The sequence below is a fragment of the Cydia pomonella genome, chromosome 22 (genome assembly GCF_033807575.1).
Source record: "Cydia pomonella isolate Wapato2018A chromosome 22, ilCydPomo1, whole genome shotgun sequence".
Lineage (NCBI taxonomy): Eukaryota > Metazoa > Arthropoda > Insecta > Lepidoptera > Tortricidae > Cydia > Cydia pomonella.
The window spans coordinates 1,652,460-1,672,031 of record NC_084724.1 but is presented as its reverse complement, the minus strand read 5'-3'; the positions used below and the strand labels follow the sequence as shown (position 1 = coordinate 1,672,031).

The window sequence follows — 19,572 nt, the reverse complement described above, 5'->3', positions numbered from 1 at the left end:
AAGATAATAATTGTCACTGAAATCATCATTTTTAAATCAGAAAAAGTCCAGAGAAGCCTTTACACCTTTATAAAAAAACATTTGAAACAGGCAATGTAATTAATATAAATTAACTTAAGTATTGAGGCGTTCAGTGCCAGATTAAGGCTTTTTTTATATAGGAGGCAAACGAGCAGAGGGTAAGCGATTACCGCCGCCCATGGACACCCGCAACACCAGTAAAGTTATAAGTCCGTTGTCGGGGAATTTAAGCTAGGAGTACGCTCTTTTCTTCTATGGTTTAGAGGTCGTATCGGTAGACGATTGAGCGCTCAAGTATATCTTACCTGAGCATGCAAGCCCAGAGAGGTATTCTCCAGTGCTACCCAGCTACCCTCCTGGGGTAGCCTCTTTAACTGCACCATCATTAGGGTGACCCTGCCTACGAAGCTGATGGTCCCGGGTTCAAATCCTGGCAGGGCATTTATTCGTGTGATGAGAATGGATATTTGTTCCTGAGTCATGGGTGTTTTCTATGTATTTCAGTATTTATAAATATTTATATATTATATATATCGTTGTCTAAGTACCCTCAACACAAGCCTTATTGAGCTTACCGTGGGACTTAGTCAATTTGTGTAATAATGTCCTATAATATTTATTTATTTATTATTAGAGGGCTACCCATGCAGAGGGAGGGGTTACCATTTTTCTATCTATATTACATTAATATATAATAATAATAATTCAGCCTATATACGTCCCACTGCTGGGCACAGGCCTCCTCTCATGTGCGAGAGGGCTCGGGCTATAGTCCCCACGCTAGCCCAATGCGGATTGGGGACTTCACATACACCTTTGAATTTCTTCGCAGATGTATGCAGGTTTCCTCACGATGTTTTCCTTCACCGAAAAGCTAGTGGTAAATATCAAATGATATTTCGTACATAAGTTCCGAAAAACTCATTGGTACGAGCCAGGATTTGAACCCGCGACCTCCGGATTGAAAGTCGGACGCCATATCCACTCGGCCACCACCGCTTTCGCTATATTACATTACATTAAATTAATATCTTATTGATTATATTTTTGTACATCTGTTTTGACGATCATAATATAAATTGTATATTGAAATTCCTGCAATTTATAATGTTATCTGTATTATGAAATAAATATCATTATCTGTATTTTTATTACACGACATTGTACTAATTAAACCGCATAATATCTCAAAAGTACTTTTAATCTAATTCCAACTTATCAATATGTAATAAGTCATCCTCGCAGATGGCTTAATGCGGCAAGTTTTCAGCACTCGGTGCTCGCTGGCTTCGGGAGGATTACCCGACCCTCCTTAGGTGCCGCTTCCACTGCTGACGTTATCTGGTTGAAAAGACTGTTTGCAAGTTACTTAGGGATCTGTTTAAGGGAACTAATAATGCGAGAAAAAGTTACATCATACTTTTTAAGAAAAAAACCGACTTCAATGAGGGACACCGGTGAAAGAAAGATTATTGTTGATTTTAGATTTAATAATTGAAATATTAACCTAACCTAACATAACTGCTTCACAAACATGCGATGAGAACAAATTGCCAAACCTGAACTATGCGGCGTTGAAGAGTTCCATTCTGTTCATCATCAGCTTTTCCACTTCATCTAATGTCACTTTTTAAATGTAAATGCTTGATTTGTTGATGAAAATACAAAAATCACTATATGTATGGTGGTCACATTTGAAGAGTTCCCTCGATTCCTCATGGATCCCATCATCAGAACTGATTTTTGACAAAAACGGGACCAATCTGTATATATATAGATTCAAGCAAAAAAATAATTTTAAATCGGTTTAGAAAGGACGGAGTTAAACAAAAAACATTTAAAAAAAAACAACAAAAAAACATACTTGCCGAATTGATAACTTCCTCCTTTTGAAATCTTGAAGCCGGTTAAAAATGTAAGAATTATAAAAAAAGTGTGTGTGAGTATCAGCTCGGAATGATTAGCCCACACCTAAGAAATTAGCTGCCAGTTTTACTGCTGACGTTATCTGGTTAAGGAGACTGTATTCAAGTTACTTAGTGACCGGTTTTACTTTAAGAGAACTAGTAGTAATGCGAGTCAAAATTAAAATAAAATCATTTACTTATATAAGCAGATAATGTTTGACGGTGTCATACAAAGGTTGTCATAAAGAAATACAGATCCTAATAAACAGGGAAAATATTTAGTTATTAAATTAATTTCTAACAAGCAGAAACGTCTGTCCCTAAAATTTAAAAGCGGCCAAGTGCGAGTCGGACTCGCGCATGAAGGGTTCCGTACCATTTAAGACGTATTAAAAAAAAATCTACTTGCTAGATCTTGTTCAACATTTTACCACTTTGGACACACATTTTACCACTTTGGAACTGTCTCTCGCGCAAACTATTCAGTTTAGAAAAAAATGATGTTAGGAACCTAAATATCATTTTTGAAGACCTATCCATAGATACCCCACACGTCCCATACGTGTGGGGTATCTATGGATGAAAAAAAATTTTTTTTAATTTATTGACGTATTAAAAAAAACTATTCACTAGATCTCGTTCAAACCAATTTTCGGTGGAAGTTTGCATGGTAATGTATATCATATATTTTTTTTAGATTTTTCATTCTGTTATTTTAGAAGTTACAGGGGGGGGGACACACATTTTTTCACTTTGGAAGTGTCTCTCGCGCAAACTATTCAGTTTAGAAAAAAATGATATTAGAAACCTAAATATCATTTTTGAAGACCTATCCATAGATACACCACACGTATGGGTTTGATGAAAAAAATTTTTTTTTTAAATTTTTATGACGTATTAAAAAAAAAACTACTTACTAGATCTCGTTCGAACCAATTTTCGGTGGAAGTTTGCATGGCAATGTATATCATATATTTTTTTTAGATTTTTCATTCTGTTATTTTAGAAGTTACAGGGGGGGGGACACACATTTTTTCACTTTGGAAGTGTCTCTCGCGCAAACTATTCAGTTTAGAAAAAAATGATATTAGAAACCTAAAAATCATTTTTGAAGACCTATCCATAGATACCCCACACGTATGGGTTTGATGAAAAAATTTTTTTTTTTAAATTTTTATGACGTATTAAAAAAAAACTACTTACTAGATCTCGTTCGAACCAATTTTCGGTGGAAGTTTGCATGGCAATGTATATCATATATTTTTTTTAGATTTTTCATTCTGTTATTTTAGAAGTTACGGGGGGGGGGGGGACACACTTTTTACCACTTTGGAAGTGTCTCTCGCGCAAACTTTTCAGTTTAGAAAAAAATGATATTAGAAACCTCAATATCATTTTTAAAGACCTATCCATAGATACCCCACACGTATGAGTTTGATGAAAAAAGATTTTTTGAGTTTCAGTTCTAAGTATGGGGAACCCCCAAAATTTATTGTTTTTTTTCTATTTTTGTGTGAACATCATAATGCGGTTCATAGAATACATCTACTTACCAAGTTTGAACAGTATAGCTTTTATAGTTTCGGAAAAAAGTGGCTGTGACAGAATCGGACAGACAGACGGACATGACGAATCTATAAGGGTTCCGTTTTTTGCCATTTGGCTACGGAACCCTAAAAATGGAAAAATCACTGCCTTGGTTTAGACTTGAACTCAGAGAATCCGGAGGCCTCAGTTCAAGTCTCAGTAATTTTTCCATTTTTTAATTTATTTGCATGGTAATGTATATCACATATATTTTTTAGATTTTTCATTCTGTTATTTTAGAAGTTACAGGGGGGGGGGGGGGGGGGAGGACACATTTTTTACTTTAGAAGTGTCTCTCGCGCAAACTATTCATTTTAGAAAAAAATGATATTAGTAACCTAAATATCATTTTTGAAGACCTATCCACACGTATGGTTGAAGAAATTTTTTTTTTTAATTTTATGACGTATTAAAAAAAACTACATGCTAGATTTTTTTTTATACTACGTCGGTGGCAAACAAGCATACGGCCCGCCTGATGGTAAGCAGTCTCCGTAGCCTATGTACTCCTGCAACTCCAGAGGAGTTACATGCGCGTTGCCGACCCTAAAGCCCCCTCCCCCTCGTTGAGCTCTGGCAACCTTACTCACCGGCAGGAACACAACACTATGAGTAGGGTCTAGTGCTATTTGGCTGCGGTTTTCTGTAAGGTGGAGGTACTTCCCCAGTTGGGCTCTGCTCTAGATCTGGAATGACATCCACTGGCTGTGCCCTACCACACAAAGCGAGATGAAATTGACAATGCCCATACCTCTCTTTTGGACGTAGTTTAAGGACGTACCCGGGTACAAAAACAAGCAAGTACGAGTGAAATGCACGTGCGAATATCATTTAAATTCTGATGTAACAATATAAGATTGAATTTCACAGTACAGGCGAGCGCCGCATCCCCCCCTCCCCCTCCTTTAGGTAGGGGTGGCCGACGTCAGGAGTTAAACTTAATCTCGTGGCCTGGGGATTGCATCTGCTTAGTTGGAACTTAGGAGCTATCGCGCGAAGCAACGTCGATGTCGCTTGGGAGTCGAGTGCATACTACAATTTAGTTGGAAATAATACTTGCATGTTATTAGGTTCCGTACCCAAAGGGTAAAAACGGGACTCCACTGTCTGTTTGTCACCAGGCTGTATCTTATGAACCATGATAGCTAGACAGTTAAAATTTTCACAGATGATGTATTTCTGTTAGCGCTATAACAACAAATACTCAAACAGAAAAAAAAAAAGTGGAGCTCCAATGAAACTTTTCATTTATTCATTTTTGTTACACCTTGTATAAAGCCTTCAGTCAATTCAATATAGTTTGTAGTTTCAGGGTAATCTCTTCAGTCTCGCAACTTCCCTTTCAGGTCGATACCGACGCAATAGTTCAGTAACTATAAACAACTCTTTATGACATGTTATGTGGGTGTCGCTGTTGGAAATGTTGTGGGAGTTCTTGTTGCTAAATTGTGTTTTTATAGCTGAGGTACTAAAACTAGTGGCTTTGTGAGCTGTAAGTCAGTGTGAAAATAAAAAAAGCGGCCAAGTGCGAGTCGGACTCGCGCATGAAGGGTTCCGTACAATTTAAGACGTATTAAAAAAAATCTTCTTACTAGATCTTGTTCAACATTTTACCACTTTGGACACACATTTTACCACTTTGGAAGTGTCTCTCGCGCAAACTATTCAGTTTATAAAAAAATGATATTAGGAACCTAACTATCATTTTTGAAGACCTATCCATACATACCTTACACGTATATGTTTGATGAAAAAAATTTTTTTTAAATTTTATGACGTATTAAAAAAAAAAACTACTCACTAGATCTCGTTCAAAACAATTTTCGGTGGAAGTTTGCATGGTAATGTATATCATATATTTTTTTTAGATTTTTCATTCTGTTATTTTAGAAGTTACAGGGGGGGGACACACTTTTTTTCACTTTGGAAGGTTCTCTCGCGCAAACTATTCAGTTTAGAAAAAAATGATATTAGAAACATTAATATCATTTTTGAAGACCTATCCATAGATACCCCACACGTATGGGTATGATGAAAAAAAAATTTTTTTTTTAATTTCATGACGTATTAAAAAAAAAACTACTTAATAGGTCTCGTTCAAACCAATTTTCGGTGGAAGTTTACATGGCAATGTATATCATATATTTTTTTTAGATTTTTCATTCTGTTATTTTAGAAGTTACGGGGGGGGGGGACACACTTTTTTTCACTTTGGAAGGTTCTCTCGCGCAAACTATTCAGTTTAGAAAAAAATGATATTAGAAACATTAATATCATTTTTGAAGACCTATCCATAGATACCCCACACGTATGGGTATGATGAAAAAAATTTTTTTTTTTTAATTTCATGACGTATTAAAAAAAAACTACTTACTAGATCTCGTTCAAACCAATTTTCGGTGGAAGTTTACATGGCAATGTATATCATATATTTTTTTTAGATTTTTCATTCTGTTATTTTAGAAGTTACGGGGGGGGGGGGGGACACATTTTACCACTTTGGAAGTGTCTCTCGCGCAAACTATTCATTTTAGAAAAAAATGATATTAGAAACCTCAATATCATTTTTGAAGACCTATCCATAGATACCCCACACGTATGGGTTTGATGAAAAAAGATTTTTTGAGTTTCAGTTCTAAGTATGGGGAACCCCCAAAATTTATTGTTTTTTTTATATTTTTGTGTAAACATCCTAATGCGGTTCATAGAATACATCTACTTACCAAGTTTGAACAGTACAGCTCTTATAGTTTCGGAAAAAAGTGGCTGTGACAGAATCGGACAGACAGACGGACATGACGAATCTATAAGGGTTCCGTTTTTTGCCATTTGGCTACGGAACCCTAAAAACAGACAAGTGCGAGCCGGACTCGCTCACTGAGGGTTCCGTACAAATTTAACTTTTCTTTTTCAAATTTCTAGTTTTGAGATTTTTTAATATGGGTATTTGTAGTATAAGACGATATTACTTGCCAAATTTCATAGTACTAGGTCAACGGAAAGTACGCTATAAATTTTGATTCCTTTGAGAGTGTCAAAATATATGGTTTTTGCTAAATGCTACTAAAATGGCCGTATCTTTTTTTAACCTAAACTTAGAAGTTTGATTTTTTCACAGCTTCAAGGGACCGTAGACCTGAGTAAATACGATACCTCTACGCGTTTCCGAGATGAAGGGTCTTGACAGACAGACTATTTTTGCACCACAAAAGAAAAACAGTCCTATCGCAGCGATAAGATTGTTTTTCTCTAAGCGATATTGTCCATTAAATCTAAAACTTCAGTCCACTCGAACATTTCAATCGGGTTAATAGAATGGAGCCGACTGCAGCGCCTTAAACGATGCGACGTGATTAGACGTTGACCTATATACACGTCAGTGAAGCGCGAGTGGGAATTCCCAGATATATAAGAAAATTAAATTTATACAATAATACAAACGTGTTCGGTTAGGTCACCCAGGTTAGTTTTAGTTTTGTAGGTAGATTTAATTTTAGGCAAAATTTTAATAATTATTTTATTGGAGGATAGGCAGGCGTTTGACCACGATCACACCTGTTGGTAAGTGATGATGCGGTATACGGTGGAACACGCTTATATTTTTGTTATTAATTAAGTTTGTTTTTGGATTTAATAAAAAAGGAAGTAAAGTCAGACCAAGTTGGCAGCGATTTTGACCGCTCAGACAGTGCCAGTGTTATTTTAAACGTCAAACTGCTATGAAATTATGACGTTTACTTAACACAGGCTGGGCTATCAAAATCGTTGCCAACTTAGCTTGGTCTGACACTAATTTAATATTCTTATTGCTCCAATAACATCACATTGTACATGTAAGTTATAAATTAATTATAACTAAGTAACAACAGCCGGTCTTACCTTAAAATCCTTAAATAATGTGTGTTTTTAATAGCCTACATTGTGTGCCACTGCTGGGAAAAGGCCTCCACGGCTTTGTGCATGCTCCCGCCAGTCGCCACAAAATGAGTTGGTCATCTCACCATCTCGTTTTTGGCCTGCCGTTTCGTTCGTGCCGTTTTTGCTGCAATAATGTGTACCTATGCTTAGTCAAAAAAAAAATTATAGTGCCATTTTGTGCCACTCAGATATAAATTATAACTCATGATTCATGTAATTTTTCTATAGTCAACGGGTAATGAAATATAAATATTTTATTAGCACCAAGCTTTATCAAAATCTGTTCAACAAATTATGCGTAATAAGATAACATAAAATAAAATAAAAAAATCCAAATATGTTCGTATATGCCATAATTATAATAACAGTGGTATATTCAGATTCAGATTCAGATTTATTTATTTCTCAATAGCAATACACAATTTTCATTAATACAAACAAAAATATGCACACATAATGAGATCATCAAAGTCGGTACTCTAGGTACACATTTTAAACTAACATTTACATTATTTTACAAATTTGAAACATAAAAAAAAATAAAAAATAATAATAATATATATAATACAATCACATTTACACATACAATTTGAATAATAATTCGTCAATTATCCGTAGTCTATTTATACATTAATAATTATCATTTAAGTATTCTTTAATGCTATAAAGTGTCCTGTCAAGTAGGAGCTGCTTAACTTTGCGACGGAAAGTGTTGATGTGAGTCTCAGTTTTTATTTCTTTTGGCAGCTTGTTATATAATTTCTGCCCTATTATTTTGGGACACTTTTTTGCGATTTGTAATCTACATTTGCTTTGCCTTAAGTTGTCAGGATATCTAGTCGGTCGTTTACTTACGTCACCGATACGTTCAAATTCATTTGGATTATTTCTTACATACATTATAACTTCGAGGATATATGTCGATACAGATGTTAATATTTCTAAGTTTTTAAAGTGTTCTCTGCAGCTATCATTGTATTTTGCATTGGCCAAGATTCTAATAGCTCGTTTTTGCATTTTTAAGATACGTTCAAAGTCAGTTGAGTTTCCCCACAGTATAATACCATAGGACAAGATGGAATGTATGTATGAAAAGTAGGCTTCTTTCAGATGATTATTTGAGATGAGGGGTTGCAATTGTTTGAGGATATATATGCCTTTTGCTAGCTTTCCACATACTGAGTTTATATGCAATTTCCATGACAATGTTGTATCTAAGTTAAAACCAAGTAGTTTTACATGCTGTACACTGTCAATGATTGCGCCATTTGATAAAGGTATATTTATTTTATTATCGTCATTTTGACGAGTGTTAAACTTCATTATATTCGTCTTTTCAGAGTTTAATTTAAGTCCATTAATTCTAAACCACCACTCTAGTTTCTGTAGGATCATGCTTATTTTATTAGTTAATTTGTCATCACATTCATCATTTACAATAATTGTCGTGTCATCTGCATATAATATAATTTCTCCGTCTATGTCAAGTTTATCAATGTCATTTAGAAATAAGGAAAATAAGGTGTTCCCTAAAGACGATCCTTGTGGCACGCCTAATGTTGTTAATTGTGGCTGTGATCTGTAGTGTTTACCGTTGACTTATTAGGATAAAGACACATAAAACGATCCATTTTTTTACTTTTACTTTTATTTTTACTTCATGTACAGTCAAGCTTGACTCAAGCCTTCAATTAATCTGGATAAATCTGAAACTTTAGTTCATTTGTACGTTTCAATCAGGCTAATAGAATCGAGGCAGAGTGCAGCGATCGACGAATCGATGCGACGTGATTAGACGTTGACCTATATTGACGACGGATCTGACCTAGTTGGTCACTACCACCCACCCTGCCTATGAAGCCGATGGTCGGGTTCGAATCCCGGTAAGGGCATTTATTTGTGTGATGAGCACAAATATTTTTTTCCTGAGTCATGGAAGCTTTCTCTGTCTTTAAGTATTTGCATATTATATATATTTTTGTCTGAGTACCCACAACACATGCTTTCTTGGCTTACTGTAGGACGTAGTCAATTTGTGTAAGAATGTCCTTATATTATTTATTTATATACACGTCGGTGAAGCACTACTATGAAGTTGAAACTATTTGCAGAGGAATAAGCCGTATATAAGTAGTTAACCTTTATCTCCGAACTGCAGGTCCAACGCCAATGACGGATTAATCAGTCACATACCACAGAGCAACATAGATCTACGTGCATATGCATAAAGTTCAGTTTCAATTTTAACACTTGTGATGTGGCGTTTGAGTGAAGGCCCTGCCACATGTTAGCGGTGCAACGCCGCCCGTCGCCACCGAGCGGTGCGTCACCGCAGAAATTTGCGGCGCCGTAACCGCCCTTATAACTATTTAAATATTTTCCTACTCCTCTACTGTTATCTGTCATTTATGCATTCATTAACACGAATATAAGAACATACATAAAAGATTTCAAGAAAAGTCTATATTGTCTATTCCTCATAAAAGCTCTTGTGCTTTTATACGCTATAACGTTACTGCGATTAATGGCTACCAACCTAACAAAACCAAAACGAATACAGTTTTAAACTAAGTGCATTGATGCCAACTTACAAAATATTCATTTGGTTGCATAGTAAAAATAATTACTTCATAAGTCAGAAACACGCATGTGACACCCGTAATATAGCAACACCCATATACTACGAAGACCGCTTAGCGTTGCTTGTTAGTCTCCGTAGGCTACGGTGGCCAAAATTGAGAAAAAACTGTCCAAAAAATTAATTTAGCAAGTAGCAAGTACCAGGGCCTCATGAGTTACGAGGAGGTGTCGCCGACCGGCCGGCCGCGGCCCGGGGCGGGCCGGGCGCGTAACAAGGTATGCTCGCGCGTCTTGGCTATATACTTTTGCTGTAATTTGTTTACCTAAATTAAGATTTATTTTTTTGACTCGTAGGAAAAATATTGTATGCAACGTTGTATAAGTAGGTCAAAAAATTCTCGTGGCGTATTCCTTTACAATGTTCGCCTACGCCTTCGGCTCCGGCTCACATTGTAACTCACGCCACTCGCCTTTTTTGACCCTTCTTATACAACTGATGCATAAAATACTATAATATACCCCGTTAGCTTGAACATGTCATGCTCGCTTAAAAGTCTTTACTTACGGTGGCGTCGTTGATCGGGTCGCCACTTTCCCGAATGAAGGTTGAGGGAGGCGATGGCTGAGATAAGCGTCATACTCGTGAACGGGGGCTGTTTGTCGAGACTGGTCTGTTTAAGCTAACTTTATTTTTGAGTATAATTACAGTGAGACTTTTCCTTCGGTTCTCGTATGTTTCTTTTATCTTAATTTTGACTCTTGGAGACCCTATACATTTCTAAGGATAATTTGATAAACTATATAATCTTTGAGTTCTGACACTTAAAGACATTTACACCTCTAAATCATTTTAGATTATTTTTTGTATCTGTTTGTGTTTTTTTTTATTTTATTTTTAAATTCGACATTAAGAGACTTTATAGATCTCTAAGTAATAATAATACTTTCGATTGCATTGATATTTTCAGTTAAATGTACATACTTTATAATTGTTGATGTTCTTGTTATTGCTATGTAAATTCCATGTGGATATGTAAAAATGCCCTTATAGCCTATTTGCTGAATTTATAAATGTTGAAGTTGAAGCTCTGCGGCGCTGCATAGTAAATAAATCGACTAACTACCAGTCGACTAGAGCTCTTGATCTTCCCCATGCCTGCCAGAAAAGGAAAATAATATAATATGATAAGCTATGGATTGAAAATTGGTTAGCAAAATTAGAACAAATTGCAATATAAATTTGAGCTTGTTTAAGCATTTTGTTTTTTCCCATTACGGACCCCTGAGAGAGGAGGAATTGTTAAATGAAATGAAGAAATAGGTCAAATTAACACTTAACGTTCGCATTATGCAAAATGCTCTTCCTGTGTTTAAAATTTGATTGTTCTTTCAGGTAAAAAGGTTCGTTTGTAAACTCTTTTACTTTGTTATTTAGGGGGTTTCAGTAAAATATGTAATATTTACAAGAGAAATATTGACTGAAGTGAAGAACAAAAGTGTCCCCAGTTTTTCATACAAATTTTGGGTGTCGGTTTCGTAACGGTCCATACAAAATTTATGTAAAACTACATCACAAAACTGTATTTTTTTTGCGAACACTGCTTTTTTCCTTTTCGTTATTTCTCAAGATTCTGAGTAAACTGTATTCATCCTTAATTGTCCTATCATGTAAACAAACACTCCTCGAAGGCATTATCACACTTTTCTGGATTTAAAATGTTGTCTTACTTAAAGAAACTCACAGTATTAACCAAAATAACCGCTGAAAAATATCATTTCTAATAATATTTTCATCAATAATCCCAGTAAGGAACGGATCACCTCAAACACATCTGACATTACAATGTATATATTTTCTATTTATTTGAGGTCACGTTTATTAACGTGATAAGACACGTAAAGCTGGCCATACACACCAGGGTATGCATGCGCAGTTGAACGGTACAGGCAAAACTGCGCAGGCATACCCTAGTGTGTATGGCCACCTTAAGGATAAATACACTTTATAAATAACTCTCAACAGTCCCCTGCAGCGGTCCACTCCAAGCACACCACAAAAGAGTTGAAGTGGGCGTAGTGGCGCGATCGAAGCTGGAACACTAAATTAAACCAGTTTTACAATATATTTTTGAAATATATTTTCCCTACTACATAGCTTAACCCTTCATGCTAATATTGATACCCAAGCAAGTGAAAGATCACAGGCGTAGCGAGTGGTTCGACAGTAGACTCTTGAGCGTTGCGAGGGTTTTAGGAACGAAGATTAAACAAACTTTGCTACCGGGTTAGTACCAAGAAATACTATCTGTAAAATATTACAGATCAAATTCAAATTAGGTACACGATATTTGTCTATGTTCTCTTGTTCTTTTAATACCGGCAGTGTCCAAAGATACAATCGTTTACAGCTACAACACTTGCCCCTAATGCTATTAAATATTCAAAAGTCTATTCCAGCAGCCAACATGAGGAAATAAATAAAAACTTATATCTAATTATTTTGCAATACTTGTGGATAAAATGCAACTTTCTCGTCAGATGTTGAATAATAAAGAGAGCCTATAAAAGTTGGTGTGGTAAAAAGGAAATTTAATTTATGGTCGTGTTTTATTTGTCGCTTTCGAAGACAAAAATATATGAAATAATCTAAAGGAATACATAAATACATATGTATTGTATACATATTTGTTTAAGTATAGTATTTTAGCAGTCTCGACTTGTGCCGTTTTACTTATCAACTCTTTACAATCCTGCACCAAACTGTTTCTGTTTAGCCAAATGGTTGATTGGTAGAGAATGCCTCAAGGCGTTAAGTCCGCCATTTGTACTCTTTTTGTAATTTTTAGCAATAAACTTTTAATAAATAAATAAATCACTACAAATACGTTCTATTATAAAAAAAAACCTCAAAATTTTAAAGGGTTTTCATCATTACATCTGGATCCATCTTTGAAATAGTACTTTTAACAAATATTTATATTTAAAAAAGTAAAACAATTAATTAATTGCGGCCATCTTTGATTAACAAAGACCCTGATGAATTAAAAGCCTCCTTCCTCATTTCTTAAATAATTTTAATAAAATGTGTGTAGCCCGACACCGAACCTCACCTTTTGGAATTGTGAAATGAAATGAGAAAACAGGTCAAATCAACGTCCGCATTATGCAAATATTCCAACGTTTAAACGTTGATGATTGCTATTTTTAAGCTTTAGGTAAAAGGCTCGATTTAACTACTTTGTTTTGGTATTATACCAGTTTCGCGTTATTTGGCAAAATAAATTTACTAAACACTGACTTACATTTTTACGATTTCTACACCAATCATCGCCGGTTGAAAACCCAAACATCGTGACGTGAGTGTTGTGTCTCGACCGAGTGAGTGGTTCAAAAATGGAATCTTGAGCGATGCGAGGGTTTCAAGACACGAGGTTTAAACAAATTTTGCCACCGTGTGAAACACAAAAATTTTCATCACACCAACCCGAGGAAAATACTACTGTAAAACATTGCAAATCAAATTCAAATAAACGCTATTAAGTATCACTCAAAATGTGACTTCAAAGTCAACCAGCCATAATGAGGAAACATCTCAAAATTTGAATCAAATTACTTTAACACTCTTGTGGATAAAATGCAACTTTCTCATCAGATTTTGAAGAATCAAGAGAGCTTTTACCAGCTGGTGTGATAATAAAGTACCTACCATCTTGGAATACTTCTGCAAATAGAGACATAGGTATATCTGTATATATTATAAAAAAACAAAATCCCTAATTAACGCCTCAAATATTTAAAGTCAACGGGATCAACTGTAATCAAACATACAATTTGAAATAAATAAAGCATTTTTGAAATCAACTTAGTGGTCTTCAACCAACTAATCGGGGAAAATATATAAAATAATCAAAATTTCGACCTACTGAAAATCTTTGGAGCTCTGAAGTTAGTTGAAAATAAATAAATATTATAGGACATTATTACACAAATTGACTGAGTCCCACAGTAAGCTCAATAAGGCTTGTGTTTAGGGTACTTAGACAACAATATATAAATATTTATAAATACTTAAATACATAGAAAACACCCATGACTCAGGAACAAATATCCATGCTCATCACACAAATACATGCCCTTACCAGGATTTGAACCCGGGACCATCGGCTTCATAGGCAGGGTCACTACCCACTAGGCCAAACCGGTCGTCCAAAATGGAAAACCACTCCATACCATAAGTAACTTAAACTTAGACTAAGAAAATTATTCAAACGAAGATTGTACGCGAAAGTTTGAAACAAATAGAGAATATTAAAGTTTTGAAGAAAACAGCTGAGAATAATATATAAGTTTTAGAAACTAAAGTTTAACTTTCTATTTGAATGTTAGAGAAAATACGTATATAAGTTGTAAGTTTCACGTAAATACTTAAATAGATAGAAAACACTCATGACTCAGGAACAAATATCCATGCTCATCACACAAATACATGCCCTTACCAGGATTTGAACCCGGGACCATCAGCTTCGTAGGCAGGGTCACTACCCACTAGGCTAAACTGATCGTCAAAAAATACTATTGTTATTCAATCATAATTGTAATAAAACAAAGAATGATACTCAATGTCATCATTTCAAATAGAAAAAGGATAAAACGTTCAATCCGAGCCCCGGACGTGACCAAAATATAAAACTGCATTTATGCGTCTGAACGCAGTGATTCAGTTTTCACCGATGCCATTAGGTTTGACAAACACAACCATAAATATAACGCGGTGTGTGTTGGGTTATTCCGTAAATAGGGTAAACTTTAATGGGTTATGGGTGTGTTTCCTGTGAACAATATAATTCTCTCTCTTATTTTAAATTTAAGTTTGATGTACCTACTAACCCCTCAACTGTAAGTACTACTAATAAAAATATGTTTCATGAAATAACATTCAATTATAGGTTACGTGGGTGAATCTTTTTCGCTTAACTCCATTATACTTATAAATTAAATTAAACAGTAATATATATATTACTTATAGGACATTATTATACAAATTGACTAAGTCATACAGTAAGTTCAAGAATGCTTGTTATGTGGGTACTCAGACAACGATATATATAATATACTAATACTTAACATAGAAAACATGTATGACTTAGACTTTGGTTACAGTTTCGTGTCTTCGTGTAGAAGCGCTGGTGGCCTAGCCGCAAGAGCGTGCGACTTGCAATCCGGAGGTCGCGGGTTCAAACTCCGGCTCGTACCATTGAGTTTTTCGGAACTTATGTACGAAATAACATTTGATATTTACCAGACGCTTTTCGGTGAAGGAAAACATCGTGAAGAAACCGGACTAATCGCAACAAGGCCTAATTTTACCATCTGGGTTGGAAGGTCAGATGGCAGTCGCTTTCGTAAAAACTGGTCCCTACGCCAAATCTTGGGATTAGTTGTCAAGAAAAGCGGAAAACGTTGCATAATAAGGGAGATTATGCGGATTTTAACTCGAGACTTCGGTTCAGCTGGTTAAAACGTTCTGGATTCCTTTTAGGGCTTGATTCTTGTATATCCGGCTCGAAGGACCATGTAGACTTTGGCGTCAATTGCTTTTTGGATTTTGAATGCAGGATGCTTGATTAATGACTCGATGATTGAATAACGTATGCAGATGAACTTTTTAATGATTTTAATACAAATTTCTTCATTACATGCAGTTTTTACTATATAGGCTTATTAACTACACCATTTTGACACTGATTTTGAGTTTTAAAAAGGGCATAAGTATGTGTGCGCTCGTCAACAGCGAACGGCGAAGAGTGATATGCAAATTAGATGCGGCTGCCTCCCCCGCGCGGTGCATTCCCCTCGGATCTCCGTGAGTCAGGGCTCCTTAACAAAATGGTTCACGGAAAAAATATTTACTTGAGATACGATGTTTTTTGAAATATCAGTAGACATAATTAAAGAATAATTACCAAGCTAAAATATTGTGTACATAAGTTTATTGATTATACAACGTTTAAGCATGCTACAGCAACGTAAGAATAGCGACTTTGGCCTGGTAGCCCGTAAAGGTACGCCGAAATATTCATCAGCTCTGCTATAGTTTGTTTTATATAGGTCGATGCTCTTGCGTTGTCTATTTTTTTTTTTCTATTACTCTGCCCGCAGCAATAAACCACTTGGCTTTAAACAGAACACATTAATGTCTTTCGCCATTGAAAACTTGAAACCATCTATTATCAACCTTAGAACTTAGAGAATAAAGTCTGTTTCAATCTAATACGGAATTTGGGAAGATTTCGTGCCAAGATAGTATGTTGAGATTTTAAAGTGAAATGGTTGTAAGTGATATGTTTTGTTACACATTTGTGACGTTTTATGGATGAAGTGGATGTAACAATTTTGAGGGTAGTTGCTGGCTCGGTTCATAATAATGAGTGATATTTATCAAGATGACAGTACAATTGAAATCTAGTACAGTCGGTGTTAGAGCAATTGGGTTGATTTTTATTGCTTTATATTATGTCGCATATCTCAGACTCAGGAAAAAGGTGAAATGCTTTAAGAAAGAAGTATACCGCGTAACCATTTATACAAAAAGAAAAAATGTTTTACCAATTCTAAATATTCTCCACTCTCCATGTCTTATTAGCTTATTACCTAGTATGTTATAGACACAACGAAAAACTAGTTTTATAAGTTTTTTTCAAAATTTACAATTAAAAAAAAAAATTCTAAAGCGAAATTATAAACATAGAATATATCAGGGATCGGAACCGGTTTTTTGGAAAAACTTAAAAATAAAATATATTTCGGTTTATTTTATACTCCAAATATAGGACTCGGTTGTGTTTTTAGATAACGACTTCGTATTATTAGATTGCCCAATTAGAAATGAAATAATTAATAAAGAACGAAAAAATACCGTTTTCGTTCCCATACAAAAAATACCGGTTTCCGATCCCTGGAATATATGTTCACAACATATATTTATTGACAATAACAATATACATAATGGATATATACAGCTGATTACTATAACTAGCTTATATCTAAAATAGGCCCTTGAGACATCGTACCAAGGATGCTGGCGGCATTTCCTCGTTGTATCGCAATACTGATAGCATATAATTAAGTATGCTGAAGCGACCAACATCAAACTGAAAATAATTGGTTTAAGATGTAAGTAAGTAAGTAATTAAATATTCTTTATTGCACCACAAAGAAAACAAATTTAAAAACACTTCAATTAGGCCGATTTAGATTTAGTCCGTGGAAGCCGTTTTCTCCCGAAATGCAATTTCATAGAGAAAGTACCGTAATTTCGTTAAGATCGCAAAGCCAGGCTTTCCTCTTAATTAAGGTAAAATCCGCTTAAAAAACTCTGAAGGAACTACAAGAAAAACGCGTTTAAATCATACTAGTTTTTTTTTTCTACCCAGTAAGTACTTACATTTCCATCCTGGACGTTAGCAAAATATTTCTACACAATTTATTTACGCTTGTAGACAGTTACTATAAAAAACTCGTATCTTGTAACTTTTGTTGCTTTACATTGAGAACCGTATGGTTTTTAGGGTTCCGTAGCCAAATGGCCAAAAACGGAACCCTTATAGATTCGTCATGTCCGTCTGTCCGTCCGATTATGTCACCGCCACTTTTTTCCGAAACTATAAGAGCTATACTTTTCAAACTTGGTAAGTAGATGTATTCTATGAACCGCATTAGGATGTTTACGCAAAAATAGAAAAAAAAACAATAAATTTTGGGGGTTGGGGAGCCAACTTAGAACTGAAACTCAAAAAAAATTTTTTCATCAAACCCATACGTGTGGGGTTTCTATGGATAGGTCTTTAAAAATGATATTCAGGTTTCTAATATCATTTTTTTCTAAGCTGAAACTCAAAAAAACTTTTTTCATCAAACCCATACGTGTGGGGTATCTATGGATAGGTCTTCAAAAATGATATTGAGGTTTCTAATATCATTTTTTTCTAAGCTGAATAGTTTGCGCGAGCCACCCCTGTAACTTCTAAAATAAAAGAATGAAAAATCTAATAAAAATATATGATATACATTACCATGCAAATTCCACCGAAAATTGGTTTGAACGAGATGTAGTAAGTAGTTTTTTTTAATACGTCATAAATGGTACGGAGCCCTTCATGGGCGAGTCCGACTCGCACTTGGCAGCTTTTTTTATTTTCTAGTTTATATTTTCATTGCGTTTCTAATCAAAACTTATCTCAATACACTTCTTAGGTTCTATGTCCGCCATTTAAAGGTTTACCCGTATTGAATTTACACACCGTATATAAATAAATAAATAAATATTATAGGACATTATTACACAAATTGACTAAGTCCCACAGTAAGCTCAATAAGGCTTGTGTTGAGGATACTTAGACAACGGTATATAAAATATATAAATATTTATAAATACTTAAATACATAGAATACACCCATGACTCAGGAACAAATATCCATGCTCATCACACAAATAAATGCCCTTACCAGGATTTGAACCCGGGACCATCGGCTTCATAGGCAGGGTCACTACCCACTAGGCCAGAGCAGTCGTCAAATTATGTAATTGAATTATGTATATTAAATTGTGTAATTGATTATTACATTAATTTCCATAATGTCAGTATCCAGAGAGGAAAATGGGGACTGTTTGTATGGAGAAGCAGTCATCCAGTCATCCACTATCCTCTTAATCTCTCTCCATCCATCTATTTCTCAATCTATTTATGGCTTCTAGGTATATTATCCATAATAACGAAATATTTTGATTGAAATACTGGAAAAGCCGGTAAATGAAACACCGTCGGAATCCGTTTAAAAAGTTTTCTTCCAACGAAGTCAACGAGCGAAGCCCTAGGGCGGAGATGAAGCGGGAATGACCTGGTTTCCGCTCAAGGACGGTAATGTATTTATTGGGAACTTAAATCTCAGAAATGTTTTATTTTACGGATGCTTTGAACACCTGATTTATTATTTATAATATAGAAGGTCCTGCCCATAACTTATATAGAAGCGCTGGTGGCTTAGCGGTAAGAGCGCGACTTGCAATCCGGAGGTCGCGGGATCAAACGTCGGCTTGTACCAATGAGTTTTTCGGAACTTATGTATGAAATATCATTTGATATTTACCAGTCGCTGTTCGGTGAAGGAAAACATCCTGAGGAAACCAGACTAATCCCAATAAGGCCTAGTTTTACCCTTTGGGTTGGAAGGTCATATGGCAGTCGCTTCCGTAAACACTAGTGCCTTATGCAGGCATATTGCCCAGGTACCGCATTGTCGACTTGACCGCGATGGACGGTCCCCCACCATTAAGCTGGAACCCGCCGGAGGGGCCTTACGAGGCCCATGAAAACATAAGGCCTCTGATTTATTTAGAGCCAACTCCAGCCCCAGCCTCCTAACTCGAGCCACCACCGACGGTACTCCCGCTGTGGCCCGAATTGCCGCCTCCCTAAAGTTGTTGCCGCGAGCCGTTACCAGGGTATCGTCCGCGTAGCAGGTCACGCTCACCCCCGGCAAGTTAGCCCCCTTCAGCGCC

The 19,572-nt window shown here is 35.6% G+C and overlaps 1 protein-coding gene across 1 annotated transcript in view; it reads left to right on the top strand.

The window, feature by feature from the left end:
* The window catches only part of LOC133530402 (uncharacterized), a 312,356-nt gene that overhangs the window by 11,071 nt on the left and 281,713 nt on the right, over positions 1–19,572 (top strand). The gene's annotated exons all lie outside the window — the stretch shown is intronic.